The 19,727-nt window shown below is 42.4% G+C and overlaps 1 long non-coding RNA gene and 1 pseudogene across 1 annotated transcript in view; both read right to left on the bottom strand.

The window, feature by feature from the left end:
- Positions 1 to 557: 557 nt before the first annotated feature.
- LOC131514010 (V-type proton ATPase subunit d 2-like) lies at positions 558 to 2,193 on the bottom strand (annotated as a pseudogene).
- A 10,439-nt stretch (positions 2,194 to 12,632) lies between these two features.
- LOC131514011 (uncharacterized) overlaps positions 12,633 to 19,727 on the bottom strand; it is a 22,087-nt gene continuing 14,992 nt past the window's right edge. The window contains exons 2-3 of the long non-coding RNA XR_009262891.1: positions 13,472 to 17,975; positions 12,633 to 13,347 (exon numbers count right to left, since the gene is read on the bottom strand). This is a non-coding gene — a long non-coding RNA (uncharacterized LOC131514011). The remainder of the gene's footprint in view (positions 13,348 to 13,471; positions 17,976 to 19,727) is intronic.

Below are 19,727 nucleotides of genomic sequence, written 5' to 3'. Positions count from 1 at the left end.
TGTTGGATAACTTTCAACTTTCTTAAGAACCTAATTATTTCTTCCACTATTTGATAGGAGATTTTTTTCCCCTTCCTGTGTAAAAACATGGGTTAATTGTGAAGTGGAAAGTGAGGTATCCAACAGGATCTAGAACCTCAAATCCCAGCTGTTTCGGTGGAGAAGCTGCACATTTCTTTTTCTTTTTCCTTTGTTTAAAATTAGATCTGATTAAAAATTTTTTTTAAATGTTTATTTTTGAGAGACAGAGAGAGACAGAGTGTGAGTGGGGGAGGGGCAGAGAGAGAAAGAGAGACAGAATCTGAAGAGGTTCCAGGCTCTGAGCTGTCAGCACAGAGCCCCACACGGGGCTTGAACTCACATGCCGCGAGATCATGACCTGAGCCGAAGTCGGACGCTTAACTGATTGAGCCACCCAGGCGCCCCTATCTGATTTTTTAATACAACCAAATGAGAATAGGAAAAGCACCATAGGATTAATTAGAATTAATGTCTATGGTCTGGTAAAGAATGAGACATAAACACGGAAACAACATTTAAGGCTGCTGGGAAAAAAAAAAGGAAGGAACACTTTATTTCTGGGTTGGTTTACTATATTTCCATTGGGTCTGCAATTCATGAAGGTGCAGCATGGATTATTTTTGTATAACCCAGGTAATATAATGCAATTCTTTTGACTTTCCTCAAATCCTCTCCTTAATATTTATGATTTTCTGCATTTGAGGCCCCACACTGGGTTATAAAATTAGAATGTAACTGTTAATTTTACTTTGATGTGTTTTTTGACATGCATTCTATTATCCACATGATATTTCTCATTTCTTGCTCCTTCAGCTTTGTGTATGCGTGAAGCACGCTATGGTGGGATTGCCTGTTGAATGTCAGCACGTTCATTTCTATCTCACACTCATAAAACACATCCTCCAAAGTCTTTCCTCTGCTGCCATCACCCACAGCCTCAAACAAAGGCTGGTCCGCTATAGTGGTCCGCTCCTCGTCTCACCTGATGGAAGTCTTCTGCTTGAGCCCACAGGCACCACCCCTCAAGACAGAGCTTGCCATAGGTTGGGTAAAGGGTCTCCTGGTCGCCTTTGCTTGGTTCAGTGCCAAAGGAGTTAAAAGTGATGATAGAAACACCTCTGGCAGCCTCAAACTCAAGAATGGGACACGTAATTTCTACTGTGACCTCACCATGATTCATACAGAATTTATAGGATGTCTCAGGGTGAGACTTGTACGGTTTAATGTGCAGTAATTCAACACTCAGTTCAACTAGGTTATTTTCAGACATACAGTCTTGAAAGAATGGAGCTAATGGTGTTTCAACCAGAGCAGCATTAAAGAGATCGGTGTCTCTGAAATGTTGATCACTTCCATTTCTGTGAAACAGCCCAATAGGTGGCACTTCACCAGAATTTCTTTCATAGGTCTTTCTTTCTTTCTTTCTTTCTTTTTTTGCAATGCACCGTTCATCAGTAGAATCATGTTGTTTTTCATATAACTGCATGTCATATATGTGGAAAAAATGTGCTCAGGAGTTCCAGGGAATGATTGCAGAAATATTCAAATTCTCTGCATTCATCTCAGTGTCAATTCTGGAAACAGAAACAGTAAGAGGATTTGTTAGATTAGCCAAGAAGTTGCCATAATCAGTGGCCTGGAGACGAATTTTCACATCTTCCAGGGTCTCACACTGGACCAGGTTGATGTAGCCCTGCTGGGTCAGGAGGCTGACTTTGCACCCTCGCACCAGGCCTTCCAGGTAGCCAGGGTCCATGTTAAAGTATGGCTTGGCACCCTCAAGCATGGGGAAGAAGATCACAGGCAATCTGGGCTGAAACAGCCCTGGTTCTTGGTCAGCTCCTGGAGATTTGCCCTAGACTGGAAAAAAAAATGCTAGTAGTTATGAGGAGTTATCAGGAAGAAATCTATCAGCTGATAGGGTTTTCATAGCTGGTTTCCTCTGGTTTTAGTGCCTTTCAACAAAGCACGCTCAGCCTTATTTATTTATTTTTTTCAGCCTTATTTTTTACAGCAACAGTGAATCCGCTAGATAATCTGAGTAAACCCCGGAAACAAACCAAGACTGGGAGAAGGAGAGTAGGCTGCACATTTCTTGATTTAAAAACAGGGCCCTGGAAAGTAGACCAGGTATACAATTTCAATTGCTGAAAACACAGTTGAATTTGTATGTCTTTGGAGTAGGGAATTTATTTTTATTTATTTATTTATTTATTTATTTATTTTTTTATTTTTTAATATATGAAATTTACTGTCAAATTGATTTCCATACAACACCCAGTGCTCATCCCAAAAGGTGCCCTCCTCAATACCCATCACCCACCCTGCCCTCCCTCCCACCCCCCATCAACCCTCAGTTTGTTCTCAGTTTTTAACAGTCTCTTATGCTTTGGCTCTCTCCCACTCTAACCTCTTTTTTTTTTTTTCCCTTCCCCTCCCCCATGGGTTTCTGTTACGTTTCTCAGGATCCACATAAGAGTGAAACCATATGGTATCTGTCTTTCTCTGTATGGCTTATTTCACTTAGCATCACACTCTCCAGTTCCATCCACGTTGCTACAAAAGGCCATATTTCATTCTTTCTCATTGCCACGTAGTATTCCATTGTGTATATAAACCACAATTTCTTTATCCATTCATCAGTTGATGGACATTTAGGCTCTTTCCATAATTTGGCGATTGTTGAGAGTGCTGCTATAAACATTGGGGTACAAGTGCCCCTATGCATCAGTACTCCTGTATCCCTTGGATAAATTCCTAGCAGTGCTATTGCTGGGTCATAGGGTAGGTCTATTTTTAATTTTCTGAGGAACCTCCACACTGCTTTCCAGAGCGGCTGCACCAATTTGCATTCCCACCAACAGTGTAAGAGGGTTCCCGTCTCTCCACATCTTCTCCAGCATCTATAGTCTCCTGATTTCTTCATTTTGGCCACTCTGACTGGCGTGAGGTGGTATCTGAGTGTGGTTTTGATTTGTATTTCCCTGATGAGGAGCGACGTTGAACATCTTTTCATGTGCCTGTTGGCCATCCGGATGTCTTCTTTAGAGAAGTGTCTATTCATGCTTTCTGCCCATTTCTTCACTGGGTTATTTGTTTTTCGGGTGTGGAGTTTGATGAGCTCTTTATAGATTTTGGATACTAGCCCTTTGTCCGATGTGTCATTTGCAAATATCTTTTCCCATTCCGTTGGTTGCCTTTTAGTTTTGTTGGTTGTTTCCTTTGCTGTGCAGAAGCTTTTTATCTTCATAAGGTCCCAGTAATTCACTTTTGCTTTTAATTCCCTTGCCTTTGGGGATGTGCCGAGTAAGAGATTGCTACGGCTGAGGTCAGAGAGGTCTTTTCCTGCTTTCTCCTCTAAGGTTTTGATGGTTTCCTGTCTCACATTCAGGTCCTTTATCCATTTTGAGTTTATTTTTGTGAATGGTGTGAGAAAGTGGTCTAGTTTCAACCTTCTGCATGTTGCTGTCCAGTTCTCCCAGCACCATTTGTTAAAGAGACTGTCTTTTTTCCATTGGATGTTCTTTCCTGCTTTGTCAAAAATGAGTTGGCCATACGTTTGTGGGTCTAGTTCTGGGGTTTCTATTCGATTCCATTGGTCTATGTGTCTGTTTTTATGCCAATACCATGCTGTCTTGATGATGACAGCTTTGTAGTAGAGGCTAAAGTCTGGGATTGTGATGCCTCCTGCTTTGGTCTTCTTCTTCAAAATTACTTTGGCTATTCGGGGCCTTTTGTGGTTCCATATGAATTTTAGGATTGCTTGTTCTAGTTTCGAGAAGAATGCTGGTGCAATTTTGATTGGGATTGCATTGAATGTGTAGATAGCTTTGGGTAGTATTGACATTTTGACAATATTTATTCTTCCAATCCATGAGCAGGGAATGTCTTTCCATTTCTTTATATCTTCTTCAATTACCTGCATAAGCTTTCTATAGTTTTCAGCATACAGATCTTTTACATCTTTGGTTAGATTTATTCCTAAGTATTTTATGCTTCTTGGTGCAATTGTGAATGGGATCAGTTTCTTTATTTGTCTTTCTGTTGCTTCATTGTTAGTGTATAAGAATGCAACTGATTTCTGTACATTGATTTTGTATCCGGCAACTTTGCTGAATTCATGTATCAGTTCTAGCAGACTTTTGGTGGAGTCTATCGGATTTTCCATGTATAATATCATGTCATCTGCAAAAAGCGAAAGCTTGACTTCATCTTTGCCAATTTGGATGCCTTTGATTTCCTTTTGTTGTCTGATTGCTGATGCTAGAACTTCCAGCACTATATTAAACAGCAGCGGTGAGAGTGGGCATCCCTGTCGTGTTCCTGATCTCAGGGAAAAAGCTCTCAGTTTTTCCCCATTGAGGATGATGTTAGCTGTGGGCTTTTCATAAATGGCTTTTATGATCTTTAAGTATGTTCCTTCTATCCCGACTTTCTCAAGGGTTTTTATTAAGAAAGGGTGCTGGATTTTGTCAAAGGCCTTTTCTGCATCGATTGACAGGATCATATGGTTCTTCTCTTTTTTTTTGTTAATGTGATGTATCACGTTGATCGATTTGCGAATGTTGAACCAGCCCTGCATCCCAGGAATGAATCCCACTTGATCATGGTGAATAATTCTTTTTATATGCTGTTGAATTCGATTTGCTAGTATCTTATTGAGAATTTTTGCATCCATATTCATCAGGGATATTGGCCTGTAGTTCTCTTTTTTTACTGGGTCTCTGTCTGGTTTAGGAATCAAAGTAATACTGGCTTCATAGAATGAGTCTGGAAGTTTTCCTTCCCTTTCTATTTCTTGGAATAGCTTGAGAAGGATAGGTATTATCTCTGCTTTAAACGTCTGGTAGAACTCCCCTGGGAAGCCATCTGGTCCTGGACTCTTATTTGTTGGGAGATTTTTGATAACCGATTCAATTTCTTCGCTGGTTATGGGTCTGTTCAAGCTTTCTATTTCCTCCTGATTGAGTTTTGGAAGAGTGTGGGTGTTTAGGAATTTGTCCATTTCTTCAAGGTTGTCCAATTTGTTGGCACATAATTTTTCATAGTATTCCCTGATAATTGTTTGTATCTCTGAGGGATTGGTTGTAATAATTCCATTTTCATTCATGATTTTATCTATTTGGGTCATCTCCCTTTTCTTTTTGAGAAGCCTGGCTAGAGGTTTGTCAATTTTGTTTATTTTTTCAAAAAACCAACTCTTGGTTTCGTTGATCTGCTCTACAGTTTTTTTAGATTCTATATTGTTTATTTCTGCTCTGATCTTTATGATTTCTCTTCTTCTGCTGGGTTTAGGCTGCCTTTGCTGTTCTGCTTCTATTTCCTTTAGGTGTGCTGTTAGATTTTGTATTTGGGATTTTTCTTGTTTCTTGAGATAGGCCTGGATTGCAATGTATTTTCCTCTCAGGACTGCCTTCGTTGCGTCCCAAAGCGTCTGGATTGTTGTATTTTCATTTTCTTTTGTTTCCATATATTTTTTAATTTCTTCTCTAATTGCCTGGTTGACCCACTCATTTGTTAGTAGGGTGTTCTTTAACCTCCATGCTTTTGGAGGTTTTCCAGACTTTTTCCTGTGGTTGATTTCAAGCTTCATAGCATTGTGGTCTGAAAGTATGCATGGTATAATTTCAATTCTTGTAAACTTATGAAGGGCTGTTTTGTGACCCAGTATATGATCTATCTTGGAGAATGTTCCATGTGCACTCGAGAAGAAAGTATATTCTGTTGCTTTGGGATGCAGAGTTCTAAATATATCTGTCAAGTCCATCTGATCCAATGTATCATTCAGGGCCCTTGTTTCTTTATTGACTGTGTGTCTAGATGATCTATCCATTTCTGTAAGTGGGGTGTTAAAGTCCCCTGCAATGACCACATTCTTATCAATAAGGTTGCTTATGTTTATGAGTAACTGTTTTATATATCTGGGGGCTCCGGTATTTGGCGCATAGACGTTTATAATTGTTAGCTCTTCCTGATGGATAGACCCTGTAATTATTATATAATGCCCTTCTTCATCTCTTGTTACAGCCTTTAATTTAAAGTCTAGTTTGTCTGATATAAGTATGGCTACTCCAGCTTTCTTTTGGCTTCCAGTAGCATGATAAATAGTTCTCCATCCCCTCACTCTCAATCTAAAGGTGTCCTCAGATCTCAAATGAGTCTCTTGTAGACAGCAAATAGATGGGTCTTGTTTTTTTATCCATTCTGATACCCTATGTCTTTTGGTTGGTGCATTTAATCCATTTACATTCAGTGTTATTATAGAAAGATACGGGTTTAGAGTCATTGTGATGTCTGTATGTTTTATGCTTGTAGTGATGTCTCTGGTACTTTGTCTCACAGGATCCCCCTTAGGATCTCTTGTAGGGCTGGTTTCGTGGTGACAAATTCCTTCAGTTTTTGTTTGTTTGGGAAGACCTTTATCTCTCCTTCTATTCTAAATGACAGACTTGCTGGATAAAGGATTCTCGGCTGCATATTTTTTCTGTTTAGCACACTGAAGATATCGTGCCAAGCCTTTCTGGCCTGCCAAGTTTCAAAGGAGAGATCAGTCACGAGTCTTATAGGTCTCCCTTTATATGTGAGGGCACGTTTATCCCTTGCTGCTTTCAGAATTTTCTCTTTATCCTTGTATTTTGCCAGTTTCACTATGATATGTCGTGCAGAAGATCGATTCAAGTTACGTCTGAAGGGAGTTCTCTGTGCCTCTTGGATTTCAATGCCTTTTTCCTTCCCCAGTTCAGGGAAGTTCTCAGCTATAATTTCTTCAAGTACCCCTTCAGCACCTTTCCCTCTCTCTTCCTCCTCTGGGATACCAATTATGCGTATATTATTTCTTTTTAGTGTATCACTTAGTTCTCTAATTTTCCCCTCATACTCCTGGATTTTTTTATCTCTCTTTCTTTCAGCTTCCTCTTTCTCCATAACTTTATCTTCTAGTTCACCTATTCTCTCCTCTGCCTCTTCAATCCGAGCCGTCGTGGTTTCCATTTTGTTTTGCATTTCGTTTAAAGCGTTTTTCAGCTCCTCGTGACTGTTCCTTAGTCCCTTGATCTCTGTAGCAAGAGATTCTCTGCTGTCCTGTATACTGTTTTCAAGCCCAGCGATTAATTTTATGACTATTATTCTAAATTCACTTTCTGTTATATTATTTAAATCCTTTTTGATCAGTTCATTAGCTGTTGTTATTTCCTGGAGATTCTTCTGAGGGGAATTCTTCCGTTTGGTCATTTTGGATAGTCCCTGGAGCGGTGAGGACCCGCAGGGCACTTCCCCCGTGCTGTGGTGTATAACTGGAGTCGGTGGGCGGGGCCACAGTCCGACCTGATGTCTGCCCCCAGCCCACCGCTGGGGCCACAGTCAGACTGGTGTGTGCCTTCTCTTCCCCTCTCCTAGGGGCGGGATTCACTGTGGGGTGGTGTGGCCCGTCTGGTCTACTTGCACACTGCCAGGCTTGTGGTGCTGGGGATCTGGCGTATTAGCTGGGGTGGGTAGGCAAGGTGCACGGGGGCGGGAGGGGCAGGCTTAGCTCGCTTCTCCTTAGGTGATCCACTTCAGGAGGGGCCCTGTGGCAGCGGGAGGGAGTCAGATCCGCTGCCGGAGGTTTGGCTCCGCAGAAGCACAGAGTTGGGTGTTTGCGCGGAGCGAGCAAGTTCCCTGGCGGGAACTGGTTCTCTTTGGGATTTTGGCTGGGGGATGGGCGGGGGAGATGGCGCTGGCGAGCGCCTTTGTTCCCCGCCAAGCTGAGCTCTGCCGTCCGGGGGCTCAGCAGCTCTCCCTCCCTTTGTCCTCCAGCCTTCCCGCTTTCTGAGCAGAGCTGTTAACTTCTGACCTCCCAGACGCTAAGTCGCGCTTGCTGTCGGAACACAGTCTGTCCGGCCCCTCCGCTTTTGCCAGCCCGACTCGGGGGCTCTGCTTGGCCGGCGAGCCGCCCCTCTGCCCCGGCTCCCTCCCGCCAGTCCGTGGAGCGTGCACCGCCTCGCCGCCCTTCCTACCCTCTTCCGTGGGCCTCTCGTCTGCGCTCGGCTCCGGAGACTCCGTTCTGCTAATCCTCTGGCGGTTTTCTGGGTTCTTTAGGCAGGTGTAGGTGGAATCTAAGTGATTAGCAGGACGCGCGGTGAGCCCAGCGTCCTCCTACGCCGCCATCTTCCCTGGAGTAGGGAATTTAAAGGCCTGGAGTCTGCTGCTTGTTTCTTGAGAATTGGTGTGGCTACACTGTGGATATCAAGGAAAGGAGCCTCCTTTGGAAGGTGCCCTTAACTTAGGATGAGGTCCTCATCTGGAGGATATTAAAAAATAAAAGCCATTGTCTATCATGGTCAATGGAGCTCCTGTTTTTATTGATTACAAAAGATTATTATTGGGGCGCCTGGGTTGGCTCAGGGGGTTAAGCATTCAACTTCAGCTCAGGTCATGATCTCATGGTTTGTGAGATCAAGCTCTGTGTCCGGCTCTGTGCTGACATGACAGCTCAGAGCCTGGAGCCTACTTCGGATTCTGTGTCTCCCTCTCTCTCTGCCCCTCCCCCTGCTCTCATTCTGTCTGTCTCTCTCTCAGAAATGAACATTAAAAAAATAAAAAAAAGAGAGATTATTATTAACTCACATGAATCCAAGACTGGAGTCTCAAATACATAAGGGGGAAAAGTAATTAACCAAGATTCCTAGTGCTTTAAATGTTCATAACATTTAAGAAAAATTCCATGCTGGGATAAGGTCAAAGTACAGGATCTGTGAACCTGAGTTCCACTGTCACCCTGCTTTCAAGAGACTGCAGAGAAAAATTCCAATCTGTAAGTTACACAATTAGGTTAAGTACGTTAAAGATATTAGCCTTCAGAAATCTTTTAATGATTTTTTACTTGGCAAAGTTGCCTTCCAAATAAAAAAAGTAGGGGTGTTTGGCTGGCTCAGTTGGTTAAGCGTCTGTTAACCTCTTGTTAGCCTCTAGTCAGTTAAACTCTTGGTTTCAGCTCAGGTCACGATACCACAGTTAGTGTGTTCGAGCCCCGCATCTGGCTCTGTACTGACAGCACAGAGCTTGCTTGGGATTCTTTGTCTCCTTCTCTTTCTGTCCTTCCTCTGCTCTCTCTCTCTTTCAAAATAAACAAACTTGGGGCGCCTGGGTGGCGCAGTCGGTTGGGCGTCCGACTTCAGCCAGGTCACGATCTCGCAGTCCGTGAGTTCGAGCCCCGCGTCAGGCTCTGGGCTGATGGCTCGGAGCCTGGAGCCTGTTTCCGATTCTGTGTCTCCCTCTCTCTCTGCCCCTCTCCCGCCCGTTCATGCTCTGTCTCTCTCTGTCCCAAAAATAAATAAAAAACATTAAAAAAAAATTCAAAATAAACAAACTTAAAAAAAGTATATACTTATTATAAAACTTTAGTTCAAAAGTAAATATTATACTTCAATTGAAGTGTAAGATAGAAAAGTACAAATCACATAAAAATAACTAAGTTATAATGAATGCTTAAGCAGTGGTCTTGTGTTTCTTTTTTTAATATATATACTTTTTGTTCCTAAAAAGGTTTTGTATGAAATGGGAAATATAATTCGGGTTTAATATCTTTAGTGTCTTTAGTAAGTTATAAAATACAAATCAGATATGCAACTTGACCATAGACCAATGATTAGTGATCATAAAAAGACACTAAAAATCTTTCTGCACTAAAAATTTAACCTAGTACTTATAGGATTATGCAGTAAATTAAAAAGAATTTAATTTTAACCTAAGTTTATTTAATATTCTTGAGCTGGGTAAATAAGTTAAATTGTTTTGTGCATTTTGAGTTTAAATTAAGTAGAATCTGTAGTTTTACATTAGGTTTCACTCTTTGTATTGTACATTCTATGGGTTTTGACAAATGTATAATTATATGTATCCACCATTTCAATATCATTCAGAATAGCTTCACTGCCCTAAAAATACCCTGAGCTCCATCAATTCATCTTTCCTGTGAACTCCTGGTGATCACTGATCTTTTTACTGTCTCCATAGTTTTGCCTTTTTCAGAATGTCATATAGTCGGGATCACAGTATGTAGACTTTACAGATGACTTCTTTCACTTAGCAATATGCACCTAAGTTTCCCCTTGTGTTTTTGTGGCTTGATAGCTCATTTACAAAAATCGCTTAATAATATTCCATTGTATGAATGTACCAATTTGTTTATCCATTTACCCATTGTAGGGTATCTTGTTACTTCAAGTTTTGGCAGCCCTCATCTTTTATTTTTTAGTTTTTTAAAATGTTTATTATTATTTATTTTTGAGAGAGAGAGAGACAGACAGAGAGAGAGAGAACACGCGTGCACATGAGTGGAGAGGGGCAGAGAGAGATGGAGACAGAAACTGAAGCAGACTTCAGGCTCTGAGCTGTCAGCACAGAGCCCGATGCGGGGCTCAAACTTACCAGCCATGAGATCATGACCTGAGCCGAAGTCGGACACTTAACCAACTGAGCCACCCAGGCGCCCCCTATTTTAATTTTTTTGAGGAACCTCCATACTGTTTTCCAGAGTGGCTGCACCAGCTTGCATTGCCACCAACAATGCAAAAGAGACCGTCTTTCTCCGCATCCTCGTCAACATCTGTTGTTGCCTGAGTTGTTAATGTTAGCCATTCTGACAGGTGTGAGGTGGTATCTCACAGTGGTTTTGATTTGTATTTCCCTGATGATGAGCGATGTTGAGCACTTTTTTATGTGTCAGTTGGCCATCTGGATGTACTCAGCCAGATTTTTAACATTAATGGTATTTATATTTTTCTTTAATATTAACTTAATGTAAATTTTTGAAATCTCTAATTGACTTTGGGACCTTGATCTGGTATCTCCTGCCTAAATGGTTGCTGCATTTGAGTGTGTGCTTCACTTCTTGGATGTCTGATAACATTTTTCATGATTCTCATGACTGGGTAGACAATTACAAAAAGAGTAAAGAGAGGAACTTACATTTCTAACAGCTGTTGTGTGTCACTTTCTGCTGAAGACATTGTAAAAGATTTAAATCTAGTTAATATCCAACTAATATTTTTCTATGGGAATTCAAAGGTACACTAAGAATGTTCATTGTACTGTTAGAACAATTCATGAAGGGCTTCAAGTTTCTAAATGCTGAGGTTGTTTTCACATTCCACTTATATGAAGGGAGGAGTCACTGTGCTATGTGAGACAATGTGTGCTGGGCAGTTGAAGGTGAAAATCTTCCTAAATGTTCAAGGTATGGAATTGATCTGATTTCAGGGAATGGTTCTTTCTTTCTTTCTTTCTTTCTTTCTTTCTTTCTTTCTTTCTTTCTTTCTTTCTTTCTTTCTTTCTCCCTTCCCTTCCCTTCCCTTCCCTTCCCTTCCCTTCCCTTCCCTTCCCTTCCCTCCCCTTCCCCCTAGAGAAAAAAAGAAAGCCTTGCATGTAGAACTCATTTGCTCTGCTTTATCCAGCATTGTTCTGTTTGTGACAGTCCCCAAGAGCAGCAGTCATCAAACTGGGGTTTTATATTTCCAGGCTACCAGAAAGCTTTCCAAGGGGGACATAGGCACAGAAAGTTTCAAGGGAATCTACACCCTCAACTTCCATGTGTACACACTTGAAAAAGTGATGTGCTTAATCAAATGCTTGCTGTTTTAAGCCACTTAAAAAAAAAAAGTGACATGCTTATGACTGCTCTTATAGTACTCGATCCTTTCCCACTTTACAGGGAAAGGCGTACCACCTACCTACCCAAGATATAATTATGGTGCTTTGACCTGGGAATAAGATATTTCTCAGTACCAAAGGACAGTTCAAAACCTGTGGCCACAAAGCCTCCTTTAACCACAGCTTGGTGTCCTTCTATATTTCTGTTGAGGGGACTGATCCTCAACCATTTTACCCCCCAGGGGAGACATTTGGCAGTATCTGCAAATATTTTTGATTGATATAACTGAGGGGTTGGGGTCAGGGATCAGCGCTAGTGGGTAGAGGTGGGGGATGCTGCTGGCCATCCTACAATGCATGGGATACTCCTCTAATAATGAAGAATAGTTCAACTCCAAACATCAATAATGCTCCAGGCTGAGTAACTTTGTGTTAAGGGTGACAAGTGGCGTAAGAAATGAGGGAGCTTTGGCCTGTGTTACAATATCCTGGATTTGCATAATTCCTCTGTGGAAAAGTTGGAATGCTGAAACATTATATCTGAGACTTCTTTTTCTAATTTGAAAGAATTGATGGCTCCTTAGCATTGCCAGGAAATACTGATGGTGGTGGGTTTTTAAGTTCATTCAGGTGACAAACCCATAATGAGGTTCCAATCCTCATCTGTTTTAGGATTAGAATATTCTCAATTTGTAAAAATCACGTAAAGAAATACTAACTTGCAACAGAGTTCCCTAAGAACTAACAAAGCCCTACCCATTTGTGTCTCATCGATACTTCACCTGCTTACGGTGCATGATTTGAAAGCACTGAAGGCAAAAGTCTCGACATTACTTCTGACAGACCAACATCATATTTTGGAGTAAAATAAACACGTACTTTAACATATGTCTTCTTGAGCTTATTCTGATTTACAGGTGACATATTTTTGACTTTTACTAAATATTACTGGATCATATAAATACACTTTTCTATTTGGGTATAGGTCTATGATGTACTGTTACTTTTCTGCTTATTTATTTATTTTTATTATAGACTCACTAGATTCAAGTCAGTCTGATGGAAATATTTTGTATATTCTGCTATAAATAATTCACATAGCATTGAGAAATAGTGTAAACTTACACTGAGTAAAGATCTAACATATTCTCTTCATATTGCTGTTAATTTCCACTAAGTAGATTAAATTGTGTTCTTAAATGCAGAAATCCACTTATGTATGGACACAAAACAAAATGTTCCAAGATGCAGTCTTGGTTGTAATACCCGAAACTTTAGAAATCCAGGTTCATTTATTTTGGATTAATTTCTCCCTCTTGGATGTTGATATACTGTTCTACACCTGTCAAATGCATGATTATAAAATTAATCCTTTTCTATGGCCAAATGAAATTATACACACACGTACAATAGTTTAGTGCCCATCTCTTTGTTATAATAAAAAAAAATTAAGTTTATTTATTTTGGAGAGAGAGAGCAAGTGGGGGAGGGACAGAGGGGGTGGGGAGAGAGAGAATCCCAAGCAGGCTCTGCACTATCAGCATGGAGTCTGATGCAGGGCTCGAATTCACAAACCATGAGCTGAAACCAAGAGTCAAACACTTAACCAACTGAGCCACCCAGGAACCCCTCTTTGTCATAATTTTTAAATGCACTTCCAGATGACATAAACAATGGAGAAAATGTCTTATTCAGAACCTATTGACTTTTATTTTTTTTTTTTAATTTTTTTTTTCCAACGTTTATTTTTGGGACAGAGAGAGACAGAGCATGAACGGGGGAGGGACAGAGAGAGAGGGAGACACAGAATCGGAAACAGAACCTATTGACTTTTAATTTCCAATTCTGTGGGTTTGTTTCTAACTCCAGCTTCATCCAATTTGAGTTTTACAAACAAGATGCCTCTAACAGGTATAAGTATTAGTTATTTCATAAGAATTTGTAAAGCCTTTTTTGGTATACTTCTCAGAACTGAGAAAGTGAAAGAAACTAGTGTGTAAAAATAGTTTTGCAAATAAGGTAGTTTCTGATTCTTTGCTTCAACAAAATTAAAGAATTAACTCTACACTTGAGATTATTTAAAATAGTATTTAATAATAGCTCACTATGTGAGTTCTGGCATATAATTAAGAAGAAATTTTAAAAATTGGGTGAAGTTGTTATAATAAAATTCTTTCCATTCTTATACTTATTCTGTCCCCATACTTTTATATGTGAACAAGACTTTTTAGTTCTTTATGTTAAATTTTTTTTTAAAGGAATGGAAATCATATGGAACCTGGCCTCATAATAACAATGAATAACTTCCATCAACATGAGGTTGGGAAAATAAAGCCCCTAACCATTTCTGTAAGAGAAGCATTTCCAGCTAAATTTTACTTACAGAATTTATACGTTTAATATTTCTATTTACCAAAAACTGTATTATTTATATTATTTTGATCAATCTTCTCTAATGATTGTAGTATTACCTTAATTCATATGGTATTTCAAACACTGAGATCGAAAATTAAAAATTTACTTTAAGAACATACTTTATTGCAAAGAAGCATAATAGATGGATCAAGAAAAGACTTCCAAGAGCAAAAATATACTACATTAGGATGCTGCCAGGGTTGAGAACTAAAAAAAGAAAAAATTCTATAGGGGGAAGAAAATGAAAATATGAACTCAAAAGAAAAAAAAAGGAGCAATGTAACATTTTCAACTGTTTAAAATTTTTTTTAATGTTTATTTATTTTTGAGAGAGAGAGAGAGAGAGAGAGCGCACGAGAGAGAGAGAGAGAGCGCATGAGCAGGGGAGGGGCAGAGAGAGAGGGAGACATAGAATCCAAGCTGTCAGCAGCCTGACGTGGGGCTCAAGCCCACGAACTGTGAGATCATGACCTGAGCCAAAGCTGGACGCTAAACCCACTGAGCCACCCAGGTGCCCCAACATTTCCAACTGCTCAGAAAGAGGTTGTGCATTTAAAAAGTTAATAATGGGTGTCAAAATATTATGCTACTTAGGGGTGCCTGGGTGGCTCAGTCGGTGGAGTGTCTGGCTTCAGCTCAGGTCACCATCTCTCAGTCTGTGAGTTCGAGCCCCGCGTCAGGCTCTGTGCTGACAGCTTGGAGCCTGGAGCCTGCTTCGGATTCTGTGTGTGTGTCTCTCTTTCTCTGCCCCTCCCTTGCTCATGCTCTGTCTCTCTCTCTGTCAAAAAAAAAAAAAAAAATATATATATATTATGCTAGATTCCACTGGACATGTGACAAGGTGATTAGCAATTTTATCTAAATGTGTTAATATATATGGTATGTTGGACATTATATTCTTTGCAACTATTTGGATCCATGGTGAGAATTTCAGGCCCACCTAAGCCTGTGGGAGGAGCCATATATTTTACAACTCTCTTGAGGCAGATGTGAGGGGAAGACCACTGAGCTATTCTTCCCCCTTCTTGTGTTACCCATTAGGAATTTCCTATTTAGGAAATGGACAAACGCTTGGAGGAGAGAGACTGGGTGTGGGCAGAGGCATGAATGAGTGGGCATTTTTTTCAGTTCTATGCCAAAAAGCCCTCTCAAACTGAGGAAGGAAACACTGATGGAAAGACACACTAGATTTGAAGCCCTCGGCATTCTGGAAGGCCTGCCCCAAACAGGCCCCAAAGCTCCCTTCTGTTAAGTAGGTTCTTTAATTTTTCATAGCAAAGACCCACTTTTCACAGCAAAAACCCACTTTTCCCCTTCCCTCACAGTTTTCATCCCTCCCCCTTATTTACTTGAAGATCAGGCTACTACCTTCTTTCAATACCTGTGAAGAGAAAATAACCTGTGTGAGGCCAGCGGGGAAGTGGGGGTTATGAGATTATAGAGCAAACTATTGGTCTTATTCCTGAAGTGGTATAAACATTAAATGCCAGATCAAAGGCAGAATCAGGTAACAACACAGGAAAAGAGGGGTAAGGGCCTGGCCTCAGACAACTGCTCTCCAGAAATCTGTCCTGAAGCAGTGGCTTGCCTCCAATGAACTCTGCATCTGGGGACCACACCAAGTTTCTCTGACTCCAAAATTCCCCCTCATATATGCCTGGGGTGGATATCCCTTTTGATTACCCAGTCATGCCACCGTGTAGCACCAATTTACACACTTGTACATGCTCACTTAGAGTTTTGTTTGTTTTTGATCAAGTCAGGCGCCTGGGTGCCCTTTTGGTCATTCAGCTTCCCCAGCTTGTGTGAAGAAGTAGGAGAGATGGGAATGCAGACCAGGCATGCGGAGCTCAGCCCACAGGGGCTGGCCATCCCTGGTGGAGCCTGTCATTGGGCACTGGGACTCCCAGAAGACCCATACTGCTGATTTTTGCAGTTCTCCATCTTGACTGCTTGTCAGACTGACCATCAGGATGAGTTTTCACTAGCCTCTTGCCTCACCTCCTCCAATCCAAGCAGCAGCAGGAACTCACTAGCATGTGCTGGCCAGCAAGTGTGGCTTGTTGGCCACCTCCTCTGCCTGCCAGGCTGGCTTCCCTTGCTGAAGGGCACACCGCCTTCCACCCTCTGTAGCACATCTATGAGTCGCCCTGGCCTAAGAGTGGTGGGATAGCGTGAACCTCACCTATTAGTGTGGGAAATGCATAAGTCAAGCGGAAGAGACCTGGTATCCTAACTCTCTTTTCCTTAAGTTTTTCATCTGTATTATTCAAGTTACACCCTAACAACCAGAGCACCGAGGAAGAGAAGGCCAGCATTTATGTCTATGATGATCAGAAGGAGTTAGGAAGAGGGCTCTGAGAGAGGAAGAGGAGATGGTTTATAATTCTTTCCAGGCTGGAACCCTGGTGATGCTTATTCCCTGGTCTGAGAAGAGATTTCCTTCCCCACGAACCCCTCCGTACTTCGTCTCAGTCTGACAGAGACGGTGTGAGGCCCCGAGGGTTGTCTGAGACGGATGACGGCTGTGGCACAAACGGAGGCCACCTCAGGTTAAGGGGAATGAGTTCTGTGTCCAAACAAACGTGATGAGAACTGAAGGGATAAACGTACGACTCCAAGGACTCTCCAGGGAGCCTCGCCAGAGGCCGGGATTCCTGTAACTGATCTCGGGAGAACGAGAGCACACCTCCTAAAGAGGAGGGTCTAAAGGTCTGGGCAGAGCACCCTCTCCCTCTCCGGGCAACGGACCAGACCCAGTCTCCCCCACTTCACTCCAAGGCGCCACGGAGAGGACGAGAGAGAAATCCACAAGTCCATACCCCTTCCGCACTACCCCAGCTGGGTGATCCCTGGGGGACACCTTCCCAAATCTCACCCTGCATTAGCGTCACCTGCACGTTCTTCAGGTATTTGCAGAGCCACTGGATGCCCTCTTCCTCCAGGCAGGCGCTCAGGGACTTTGCACAATACGGGACCTCCCACTGAGCCTCGTGTTTCCAGCCGCAGTGCCTGCTCCAGCCCAAATCTTAAGCCCGGGAGCAGGCGTTTCAGCGAGGGCCGTCGGAAGGGAGACGAAGCGAGACTCCTCCGGCGCCCCTTGCAGGGGCTGCTGGCACCTGAAACACCAGGTCCTGGGAAAGCGCCCCCACCGCTTCGTCTGTGCGCTCCGGTCCCACCCACCTCAGGCCCTGGCTATGATTGGTTCCGCTGAGCGCCAATCAGAGCCCGGCGCCGCGGGAGCGGGAGGAATGCCGCCAGGCCCTCCAGATTAAACCTGGGCGGGGTTATTCACAGGCTCTCGGAGACGTGCGGTATCCGGGTCCCCTAGGGCCATCCCCAGATAACCTGAAAGGTCTGACTCTCAGTCGTCGTCCGCGAGGTTCTCTCAGCTTGTCTGCGCTGTTCCTGCTCCCAGTGCCGAGATCCTGGTGCTCCGCTTCGCCACCCCTCCAGTCTCAGCTCCCAGGCTCCGTCCCCCAACCCCCAAGGCGGGGCGAGGCGGCCGAGAAACACTCCGGCCAGGGAGTCCCGGAGCGGCTGATGTGGCCCGCGACCTGACTGGCACCTCTCCAGGACCCTGGGCCAGGTCTCTTCTAAGCTTCCCGCCCCTCGTGGCCCCTGAGCGGCTGCTGCGCGGCGAATTAGTCTCCGCAGGGAGGAAAGAGAGTGTTCAGGGCGGGGGAGGGAGAGAGCTGGACGAGGGGGGTAAGAGGGGCTAGAATGAGGAGGCAGGCAGCAGTGGGAAGAGGGTTGGGGGAGAAGGTTGTGGGGGAGGGGAAGTGTTAGCTTTCTCTCTGTCGGACTCCGATGGCTTCTCACCTCAATTCCAAACTCACCTGCTCACCTCTGCGGAGGGCCGTGAGGAGCAGGAAGGGGATTTCTAGGAGCATTCTCGGGTTTTTCACGTGCTGCAGCAGGAAACAGGAGCTTGGACTCTAAGTCTACTTCAGCTTAATTGATAAATGCCAATCTTGACTAACGCTGGCTTCTTCCCCGTTAGCAGATGGAGAAGAGGGACGTTATCTGTCCCCAAGTAGAATAACTGGGAACCCCAGGTACCATGGATGTGGAAGTGTGAGGTCGAGGGAATCCATAGCACTGGATTCACACTCCTAAGCCCACTTCCAAACCACGTTCACGACCCTCGATGGAATAAGTAATACACACACACACACACACACACACACACACATATATATATATATATACACATACATACACATATATATACATATATATAATATTATATATAAAATAAAATACATATAAAATAAACGTATAAACGTATATATTTATAGTAAAACATTTTTATTTATAAATATATAATACATAGTAATATAAAATTTTAAATCATATTAAAAATATATATTTAGTGGAATAGAATAGAATAAAATAGGCCAATGTTTAATGCTGATTACCATGGTAAATGACCATTAGATTTGAGATGGAAGAGAATAAAATAGAACAGAAAATGCCAGCCTGTGTCACAGGCAGTGAGCATAGCTATAGTTTCATATAACATTTATTTCTGTTAAATATATATGTGTTTTTGTTTGTGTTAGCAAGCACATATATATCATTACAAAAAAGTCTGAAAGACACTGATTCTTCTCTTGGATTATTATCTTTTTTTTTTATTTTAGAGAGAGAGCATTTGAGTGGGGAGAAGGAGAGAGGGAGAAGGAGAGAGAGAGAGGAAGAGAGAGAATCTCAAGCAGGCTCCACGCTTAGCACCAACATGGGGCTCCGTCCCACCATCCTGGGATCATGACCTAAGCCAAAATCAAGAATCGGAAGCTCAACAGACTAAGCCACCCAGGTGCCCCCTGATCCTTCTCTTAGAACTGAACTCCTGGTGCCCTTGCTCCCAAAGTAACCCAAGGCCTTCTCCCTATGAGCCTTGTGCTCCACCCACCCCTTAGACTCATCTATAAGGAAAGAAGCCCTAAGCCAAAGAGTGCCTTTTCTTCAGGACATGGTAGGTGATAGAAAGGAGCTTTGCTCTTTCTTTCTGAAAATAGCTGCTGGTTGCGGGTACCAATGATCTACTCATCATTTTTCAGTTGCACTGAATGCCTTTTCCTGCAGAAAAGATTGAGTTGACTGTTGAATATCTTCCCCCAAAGGAAATGTGAGCCCTGATGGCTATACCAGTAAGTTGCACCAAACAATCAAAGAAAAAAATAATTTTAATTCTACAGAAATTCTTACAGAATATAAAAAGAGGATACATTCTCTACTCATTTTATGAGGCTAGTGTAACCCTTCGTACTAAAAACTTGACAGGAGCACCTGGGTGGCTGAAGTCGGTTAAGTATCCGACTTCAGCTCAGATTACGATCTTGTGGTTTGGGGGTTCAGGCCCTAAATTGGGCTCTGTGCTGACAGCTCTGAGACTGGAGCCTGCTTTGGATTCTTGTGTGTGTGTGCACCCTCCCTGCTCGCATTCTATCAAAATTAAATAAACATTAAATTTTTTTTTAAACTTGACAGAGACACTACAAGAAAGATTATAAGTCAGTCTCACCCATGAATACAGATGAAAAAATAAAAACACACAGTTCACACGGGGTTTCATGCAAGGAAAATAAATCTCACACTCAAATAAAAGAGAACATCATTAATTTCTTGGGAAATCTTGGGAAAGGTTTCTTGGGAAA

Source organism: Neofelis nebulosa, chromosome 6 (assembly GCF_028018385.1).
Source record: "Neofelis nebulosa isolate mNeoNeb1 chromosome 6, mNeoNeb1.pri, whole genome shotgun sequence".
Lineage (NCBI taxonomy): Eukaryota > Metazoa > Chordata > Mammalia > Carnivora > Felidae > Neofelis > Neofelis nebulosa.
The sequence above is the reverse complement of the archived record's forward strand: the minus strand, read 5'-3'. Positions and strand labels throughout refer to the sequence as shown.